The following is a 10,253-nucleotide window of genomic DNA, read 5'->3' as shown; positions in this document are numbered from 1 at the left end:
AAAAAAAAAAAAAAAAAAACGAAAGCCTTAGGGTAAATTCTCAGGGAGGCAGATCACTCTCATCCTTGCCCAGCTGCTTTGCTATGTTAAACTCTTTCTCTTCTGCAACAACTGCTATCAGTCTCAGCTTTTCTGGGTAGTGGGGATAAGAACCTGGTCAGGCTATAACAGTTTGGCAAACTTTCTTTGGGGGGTAAAGTATCAAATAATAAATATTGTAAGTGCTGTGATCCACATAAAGTCTCCATCACATAGTCTTCTTTGTTCACCTATTTGTTTTTTAACAGCCATTAAAAAATATAAAGACTGGCCAGACTCAGTGGCTCAGCCTGTAATCCCAGCGCTTTGGGAGGCTGAGGCAAGTGGATTGCCTGAGCCCGTGGATTCGAGACCAGCTCAGGCAACTTGGTGAAACTTCACCTCTACAATAAATCAAAAATTAGCTGAGCATGGTAGCACTTGCCTGTAGTTCTGGCTACTTGGAAGGCTGAGGTGGAAGGATCGCTGGAGCTCAGCAGGTTGAGGTTGCAATGGCTGGGAGTGTGCCACTGCACTCCAGTCTGGGTGACAGAGTGAGACTCCAACTCAAAAAAAAAAAAATATATATATATATATATAAAGACCAATCTTAATTCTGTGGGCTGTACACAGTGGGCTATGAGTGGATTTGGCCTACAGGCCGCAATTTGCCAACCCCTGATGCACCCTCTCCCAGTTGAGTCTTGGAAGTACCATTCCCTTGCAATCAGAGGCCACGGGTGCTGATCCAACCCACAGGATTCTGCTAATGTTCCTCCCACCCAATTCCCAGCCTCAGTTCTCACAGCAGAAGCCAACTTCTTTTTTTTTTTTGAGTTGGAGTCTCACTCCTTTGCCCAGGCTGGAGTACAATGGCTCGCACGCTTACAGCCACCCCAGTATCAACCCCCTGGGCTCCAGTGATCTTTCCACCTCAGCCTTCCGAGAAGTCAGAACTACAGACGTGTGCTACCACACCCAGCTATTTTTTATTTTATTGTAGAGACGCAGTCTCCCCAAGTTGCCTGGGCTGGTCTCGAACCCGCGGGTTCAGGCAATTCACTCACCTCAGTCTCCCAAAGTGCTGGGATTACAGGCTGAGCCACCAAGCCCAGCCAGAAGCCAACTTCTGAGGAAACTTTATTAGTCAGGGTTCTCAGATGTCAACTAAAAATAAAATCCTAAGCCCCTCAGTGACTGAAAGGACCCTCTTTTTGGCCAAGGGAACCCCCCCAAAACCTTAAAAACAGTTCCAGACATGATAAGATAGGTCAGACACACTTTGTTATACCTCCTGCCCTTTTGGAATTTAGACACAACTGACCAGTATGTGTTAAAATAGAGACCATACACTGACAGAACCTATTTTTCGGTAATAATATACCAAATTATAAACAGGACCTAAGGCCATCATGCAAGGGTTAAGTTACCCACCCCTATACTTAAAGAATAAACTAGTTGGGTTCGGTGGCTCAGCCTGTAATTCCAGCACTTTGGGAGGCTGAGGCGAGTGGATTGCCTGATCCTGCATGTTTGAGACCAGCATGGGCAACTTGGCAAGACCTCATCTCTACAATTAAAAAAAAAAATTAGCCAGTCGTGCCTGTAGTTCTAGCTACTTGGAAGGCTGAGGAGGAAGGATCACTGGAGTCCAGCAGGTTGATGCTGGGGTGGCTGTGAGTGTGCCACTGCACTCCAGCCTGGGCGACGGAATGAGACTCCGTCTCGAAAAAAAGAATAAACTATATTCTAACTGCCACGAGGTTTTCCTTTTCCTCTAGCAGCTAAACAAGCATTGACCTTGAGATACGTAATATTAAAATAAGTACAACTCATCCAGCTCACAGATACTGCCTAACTGAACCCCTGTTCCAACAGCCATAGCTACAGCTTTGATTGGATAAGAGATTGATTTCTGTGACTTTCTCCAGATAAAAATATCACCAACCATGGACTGGTTCTGGCCAGTCTGCAGAAGTTGCTCACGAGTGCTTTTGTGCCTCTGCTTCTGATGTAGAGGGCCTAATCGTAATACATTTGAATGCTATATCGCTGCATAGATTGTATGTTACACGCATGTTTGTTCAGTATGCAAGCAGCAGGACTACCTTCATGAATATTCATAACTCCTCCTGTAGCCTGTTGAATATGTATGTTTAGTCTATCCTTTCAGCATAAAACTCCTGTCCCAACCTGTCCTCCTTCCAAGTACCTGTTTCTGGTCTTTGACCGAGGCTGTGCTTCCCAGCCTATGGGAAGGCCACCTTGCAGGTTATAACCCTTTACAAAAAATAAAATCTCCCCTCATTTTCTAAATTTACAATTTGAGTGTGTGTTTACATAGTAAAACAAAATGAAGGCTGAGTGTGAAGGCTTAGGCCTGAAATCCCAGCACTTTGGGAGGCCAAGGAGAGAGGAATGCTTGAGCCCAGGACTTTGAGACCAGCCTAGGCAACATAGTGAGACCTTGCCTCTGCAAAAAATAAAAATAAATAAAAATAGCTGGACGTGCTGCTGCACGCCTGTAGTTCAAGCTCCTTAGGAAGCTGAGGTGGAAGGATTGCCTGAGCCCAAAGGAGGTTGAGGCTGTAATGAGCTGTGATTGTACCACTGAACCTCAACCTGGGTGTCAGAGTAAGACCCTAATTTAAAAAAAAAGAATGAATAGGATATATATACAGAGAGAGAAATAATTCTTTCACTATTATAAAGAATCGACTCATGCAATCTCGGGGTTGGGATGCCCACAATTTGTAAGGTAAGCTGGAGACAGGCTGGAGGCCCAGAGAAGAGTTGACATTACAGTCTTAAGTCTTGAGTTCGAATTCTGCAGGAAGGCCTGGCAGGCTGGACACTCAAGCAGGGCTTCTATGTTGCAATCTTGAGGCCAAACTCCTTCTCTGGGAAAACTCAATATTTGATTTTAAAGCCTTCAGCCGATTGGATGAGTCCCACCTACATTATGGACAGTGGGAGAAATCTGCTTTACTCAAAGTCTACTGATTTCACTATTAATCCTGCCTGAAAATTACCTTCATAGAAACATCTAGAAGAGCGTTCAACTACACAACCAGCACCTTAGCCTAGCCAAGTTGTCACATAAAATTAACCACAACATAGCTTTTGTGTCTGTGGCTCCAAATCCTGGTTCAGTGACCCTGAGGCCTTCAATCTGAGACCTGTGCTTCCTTTTATTGACCCCAGGGACTGGTCTCTTCCAAGATAACTTACAGTGAAATTTCTACTCCTGTCAGGGGAAACAAAACTTCCACCCACATTGATAAGAGACATTTCCTTATTGCTGAGGCAGGATAATAAGAAGCGAAGACTGTTTCAGCTCTACCCTTTATCCTGCCGCAGGGCTCTTGATGGGTATTCAGCAGCTACAGACCTCAGGCTGACCTCTGGACTCAAATACATGGATGAATCCTACATAAAGTAGGCGTTTGACAGACAGTTAGGTGGCCTTAGCTTTAGGAAGCCTTACTGGATCAGAAAATAGCTTTATTTTCCAGGCCAGCCCTCCCCTTGCCCCAGCTTGGTGTCATGGTGTCCCATGTTTCTGCCCAAAGACATTGGAATGTTCACAGGCTAGATACCAAAAGCTGAAAGTTAGTCTCCCCGCCGTGTCATGAGAACTTACCACTGACAAGTGCCTGTCACACGCTAGACACTGTATCTAACCCTCAAAACAGCCCATAAGCAAGACAGACTCCATCATGCCTTTGTTACTATTCACGTTGGTACCCCAGGACCCTGCACCAAGCTTTCAGGGGCAGGAAACACCCCCAGAGGTCAGCACAAACAATATTGTACATTTCCAAACAGAACAGTGACTCATCTTACATATCTCCCCAGGTAGAGAGGACATCACAGATCTCCCCAGGAATCATGGATAGAATTGGTTTGATATGTATGCAATTAAAGTGACAACTTCAGGCTGGGTGTAATCTCATGCCTGTAATCCCAGCACTTTGGAAGCCTGAAGTGGGAAGACTGCTTGAGCTCAGCAGTTCGAGACCAGCCTGGGCAGCTTAGTGAAACTTTGTATTTAAAAAAAAAAAAAAATCAAAAAATTAGCTGGGTGTGGTAGTGCACACTTGTAGTCCGAGTTATTTGGGAGGCTGAAATGGGAGGACTGCCTGAACCCAGAAGGTTGAGGCTTCCATGAGCCATGATCCTGTCACTGCACTCCAGCCTCAACACAAAGTGAGACCTCAACACAAAACAAACAAACTTGGTGCGGTGGCTCACATCTGTAATCCCAGCACTTGAGAAGTCTGAGGCAAGAGGATTGCCTGAGCCCAGGGATTCAAGACCAGCCTGGGCAACACAGAGAGACCTCATCTCTACAATCAATCAAAAAATTAGTCGGGCAAGGTGACACATGCCTGTAGTACCAGCTACTTGGAAGGCTGAAGCAGAAGGATTGCCTGAGCCCAGCAGGTTGAGGCTGGGGTGGCCATGAGTGTGCCACTACACTCCAGCCTGGGCAACAAAGTGAGACTCTGACTCGAAACAAACAAACAAACAAACAAACAAACAAACCACTTCATAATTCCCACAGAAGAGAGAACAGTCATCTAGAAGGTGAGCCCAAGTCTACTCTTGAGATCCTAGAAACTGCTTGTAACTTTAAAAAACTAGTTTTTCCGTATTCTACTTATTTCAAACCAGCAAACGAACATTCATGCTTGATAACCCTTCAGATATTTTTGGATGTGCTAGTCCCTGAGTCTTATCATCTCCAGGCCTTCAGCCCTTCCTCAAGTCACCTCTTCCCAAGTCTCCATCCCACCCTTCTTGTTCGCTCCTCCATGAACTTGCTCGACTCAGGGGTTCTCTCAACTGTAGGTGAACGTGGGAATCACCCAGGGAGGTTTAGCAAACATGGATGCTTGGGAAAGTTTGAGGAGAGACAGGATCTTTGCATGGTCTCCAAGTATCTCCTCCAAGATTTTATTAAGTATAAAGTGAAAAATAAAGGCTGAGTGTGATGGCTCACGTCTGTAATCCCAATATTTTGGGAGGCTGAGGCAGGAGGATTGCTTGAGCCCAGAAGTTTGAGACTAGCCTGGACAACACAGTGAGACCTTGTCTCTTCAAAATAAATACATAAATAAATTTAGCCAGACTGAGTATGGTGGCTCACACCTGTAATCCCAGCATTACAGGAGCCTGAGGCGGGAAGATTGCTTGAGCCTAGGAGTTTGAGACCAGCCTGGACAACATAGTGAGACCTTGTCTCTACAAAAAATTTTTAAAAATTTAGCCAGGTGTGGTGGTGGGCATCTGTAGTCCCAGTTACTTGGTGGGAGGTGGGAGGTTGCTTGAGCCCAAGAGGTTGAGGCTGCTGTGAGCTGTGATTATGCCATTGCACTCAGCTCAGGATACAGAGTGAGACATTGACTCAAAAAGTTAAAATTAAATAAAGTGAAAAATAGTAATTTTACAGTGAATACTCTCAGAAGATACCACTTTAACCATATGTCAAGATGAATATCACCTGTAATGAGATATACTGACATCATGAACCCTCTGATGTTATGCATTGGGGACACAACTTCACTACAATGGTCTTGTTGGAAAAAAAAGTGTCATCTCAATCTAACCATGAAAGAGTACCAGATAAACCCAAACTGATGAGCATTCTACAAAATAACTGTCCAATACTCCAAAAATGTCAAGGTCAGCTGGGTGTGGTAGCTCATGCCTGTAATTCCAACACTTTGGGAGGCAGAGGCAAGAGGATTGCTTGAGTCCAGTTGTTTGAGACTAGTCTGGGCAACTTGGTGAGGCCTCATATCTACAATAAATCAAAACAATTAACTGGGTGTGGTGGCACACACCTGTGGTTCCAGCTACTTGGAAGGCTGAGGAGGAAGGATAGCCTGAGCCCAGGAGGTCGAGGCTACAGTGGCTGCAGGCATGCCACTGCACTCTAGCCTAGGCAACAGAGACTCTAGTTCAGGAAAAAAAAAAAAATGTCAAGGTCATGAAAGGGCAGATAGCACTGAGGAACTGTCACAGAGGGAGACCAAGGAGACATGACAACTAAAGACGAGGGGCCCTGGATGGGATTTTGGAACGAAAAAATGATAGTAGTGGGAAAACTGGTGAAATGTGAATAAAGTCTATCATCCAGTTGATAGTATAATACCAGTGTTTCTTTCTTAGTCTTTGTGTGATTTTTTCTTTTTTAAAGAGAGACAGGGTCTCCCTAGTTTGCCCCAGCTGGTCATAAATGTTCTGACCGAGTAAGCAAGAAGAAGTTACGCCAGCAAGTTGAGTCTAATTAATTATGAATTTATTAAACGCATGGGTCAAGAGTAGGCAAACGCCAGAAAAACTCTTGGCAAATCGGTGTAGTTTGTGACAAGCTTTTATAGGTAAAATTTGCAGCATTGGCTACATAGCAACTTAGTGACCATAGCAACTATTAACTAATGACTTGGCGACCAAAATGGGAACTTCGATTGTCAGGGAGCTTTGATGAATTTCATGTCAGGAAGGTATAGCCAGTGCTCAGAAAGTCCCTGGAGTTCTGCCATTAAGATATAGTTTAAGGGAGTTACATAGAGACAAGGAAGAAGTATCATTATATAATGGAGTTACCTTGGTTAGGAAACAGAATATAAGAACAAACTATAGGGCCAGGCTCGGTGGCTCAGTCTGTAATCCTAGCACTTTGGGAGGCCGAGGTGAGTGGATTGCCTGAGCCCGCGGGTTCGAGACCCGCCTGGGCAACTTAGCGAGCCCTCATCTCTACAATAAATCAAAAATAAGCTGGGTGTGGTAGCACACGCCTGTAGTTCCGGCTACTTGGAAGGCTGAGGCGGAAGGATCGCCGGAGCCCAGCAGGTCGAGGCTGCGGTGGCCGGGAGTGGCCACTGCACTCCAGTCTGGGTGACAGAGTGAGACTCCAACTCAAAAAAAAAAGAACAAACTATGAAAATGTCAAAGCACGACATATGATTTCAGTTAACAAAGCCTACGATTACATGGAAGCTATGGTAAAGGAGTTCTGGAACGGTCAGCAGGCAACGGTCAGCATAACCTACCCAAAGGAGACAAAGCTGGGGGTCTGTGGTCATGGGAACGTTACTGTCATCACATGTAGGCATTGATTCTTAGGTCAGGCAGGTAACTAAGATGAAAGTTTTAGCCGGGCTCGGTGGCTCAACCTGTAATCCCGCGCCTTTGGGAGGCCGAGGTGAGTGGATGGCCTGAGCCCGCGGGTTCGAGACCCGCCTGGGCAGCGAGACCTCATCTCTACAATCAATCAAAAATCAGCCGGGCGTGGTAGCGCGCGCCTGTAATTCCGGCTACTCGGAAGGCTGAGGCGGAAGGATTGCTGGAGCCCAGCAGGTGGAGGCTGCGGTGGCCGGGTGCGGCCACTGCACTCCAGTCTGGGCGACAGAGTGAGACTCCAACTCAAAAAAAAAAAACCAAAAACCTAGGCTTGAGTGAACCTCCCACCTTGGCCTCCCAAAGTGCTGGGATTACAGGTGTGAGCCACTGTGCCTGGTTAATTTCTTCATTTTAATCACTGCGATGTGATTATAAAGGATATTAACATAAGGGGAAACTGAGTGAAGGGCATATGGGAATTCTCTGTACTATTTTTGCAACTTCTGAAAGTCTAAAAAATATATATTTTTAAGTTAAAAAAATAAGAATGGGCCAGCACTTCGGGAGGCTGAGGCGAGAGGATTGCCTGAGCTCAGGGATTCAAGATCAGCCTGGGCAACTTGGCAAGACCTCACCTCTACAATAAATCAAAAAATTAGCCGGGTGTGGTGGCAGGTGCCTGTAGCTCCAGCTACTTCGAAGGCTGAGGTGGTAGGGTCACCTGAGCCCAGCAGGTCGAGGCTGTGGTGGCCATGAGCATGCCACTGCACTCCAACCTGGACGACAGAGTGAGACAACAACTCAGAGGAAAAGAAAAGAATACCCGAGCTTCTCCAGCCTACAATAAGCCCAGGCCAAATATGTCGGCTACAATCTTACCAGAAACCTCAAATCTGAACCATCTACCTAAACCATTCCTAAATCTGTGATGCCAAGAAACTGTAGGAGATTATTAACATTTATTTTTGTTTTAAGACAAACAAAAAAAAGTGATGCCTGCATCCCTCTCCTAGAGATTCTGACTGAGCTGGGGTGGGACTTGAAGGTCAAGAGCTTTGAAAGCTCCCAGGTGCTGGGCACGGTGGCTCATGCCCATAATGCCAGCACTTTGGGAGGCCGAGGTGAGAGGATTGCCTGAGTTCACGGGTTTGAGACCAGCCCCGGCAACGTGGCGAGACCTCATCTCTACAATAAATCAAAACATTAGCCGGGCATGGTGGCGCATGCCTGTAGTTTCAGCTACTTGGAGGGCTGAGGCGGAAGGATCGCTGGAGCCCAGCAGGTCGAGGCTGCGGTGGCTGGGAGCGTGCTAATGTCCTCCAGCCTGGGTGACAGAGTGAGATTCCAATTCACAAAAGAAAAAAGAAAGCTCCCAGATGATGCTAATGTGCAGCCACAGTTGAGAGCTACTGTTCCAGTTGGTCCCTTGTCTCCCACAGAGTGTAACTTCCAGAACCAGACACTATGGTCCCTGTGTGTTCTGACTGGCACAAAACAGAACTTTCCCCTCCTTTCTTTTGGGCACCAGACCTTCATTAATGTAGCTTAAAGTGCATCCACTTCCTTCAAAGTCATCTCTCAAGTTTTTTCTCATGTGCTGCCCTGCTATGCCATGCCTCTCTTTTCCTGGGTTTGGCCATGGCTTTGTGGTCTGAGGCCCAGGTATTTCATCTCCTTAGGATTTGTTTTTTCCTCCAGCCTATCAGAATCCTGAATGTCTTCCACCACATTCTCTTCTCCTCCAACCCCAGATTTTAGCACACACCTTTGAAAATTAGGGCTTTGAAAATCTATCTTTGCTGGACTCTGGGGCTCAGCCTGTAATCCCAGCGCTTCGGGAGGCTGAGGTGAGTGGATTGCCTGAACTCATGGGTTAGAGACCAGCCCAGGCAGGTTGGGGAGGCCTCATCTTTACAAGAAATAAAAAATTAGCCAGACATGGTAGTGCACGCCTATAGTTCTGGTTACTTGGAAGGCTGAGGCGGAAGGATTGCCGGAGCCCAGCAGGTCGAGGTGGGGATGGCAATGAGTGTGCCACTGCACCCCAGCCTTAAAAAAAAAAAAATAAAGAAAATCCATCTTTGTCTGAGACTCCAGTGGCAGCACTGAACAGGAGACAGAGCCCTACAGGCCATCCCTAGGTGTTACTTAGCATCTATCTGGTTGCCTCTGTTAGAGGGCTGGCTTGTGGTCCCAAGGGGTAAGCTGACCCATCAGGGAGGTTATCTGAATTGTCCAGAACAGGGAAGAGACAGAGGGGAAGTAGGAGCCAGGACCTTAGAGAACACCAGGGTCAAACTGGGGAGCTGCATATACTCACCAAGCCCAAGGGACAGAGCTGGCTGTTAGGGTCACATTCTCAGCGGGGCCTCCAGAATGTTAGGTCAGGCCCACTGGGGGTGTATGGTGTCTGTGATTTGATGTCACATGAAGGATGCAAAGAATTGCACAGAAGTTAAATTAGAAAATAAAATTTATTTAAAAAGTAAATTAGAGCTGGGCTCGGTGGCTCAGCCTGTAATCCCATGCCTTTGGGAGGCTGAGGTGAGTGGAGGATTGCCTAAGCCCACGGGTTCGAGACCCGCCTGGGCAGCGAGACCTCATCTCTACAATAAATCAAAAAATCAGCCGGGCGTGGTAGCGCATGCCTATAATTCTGGCTACTTGGAAGGCTGAGGCAGAAGGATCGCCGGAGCCCAGCAGGTCGAGGCTGCGGTGGCTGGGAGCAACCACTGCACTCCAGTCTGGGTGACAGAGTGAGACTCCAACTCAAAAACATAAAATAAAATAAAATAAAAAATAAAAAGTAAATTAGAGGCTGGGCTCGGTGGCTTAGCCTGTAACCCTAGCACATTGGGAGGCCGAGGCGCGTGGACTGCCTCAGGCTGTGGGTTCGAGACCAGCCCGGGAAACTTGGCAAGATCTCGTCTCTACAATAAATAAAAAATTAACCGGGTGTGGTAGTGTGTGCATGTAGTTCCAGCTACTCGGAAGGCAGAGGCGGGAGGATCGCTGGAGCCCAGCAGGTCAACGCTGGAGATGCCATGAGTTTGCCACTGCACTCCAGCCTGGGCAATGAAGTAAGACTCCAACTCAAAAAAAAA

The sequence above is a fragment of the Carlito syrichta genome, unplaced genomic scaffold (assembly GCF_000164805.1).
Source record: "Carlito syrichta isolate Samal-C Ts95f unplaced genomic scaffold, Tarsius_syrichta-2.0.1 Scaffold305768, whole genome shotgun sequence".
In the NCBI taxonomy this organism is placed as follows: domain Eukaryota; kingdom Metazoa; phylum Chordata; class Mammalia; order Primates; family Tarsiidae; genus Carlito; species Carlito syrichta.
This window is presented reverse-complemented; position numbering follows the sequence as displayed.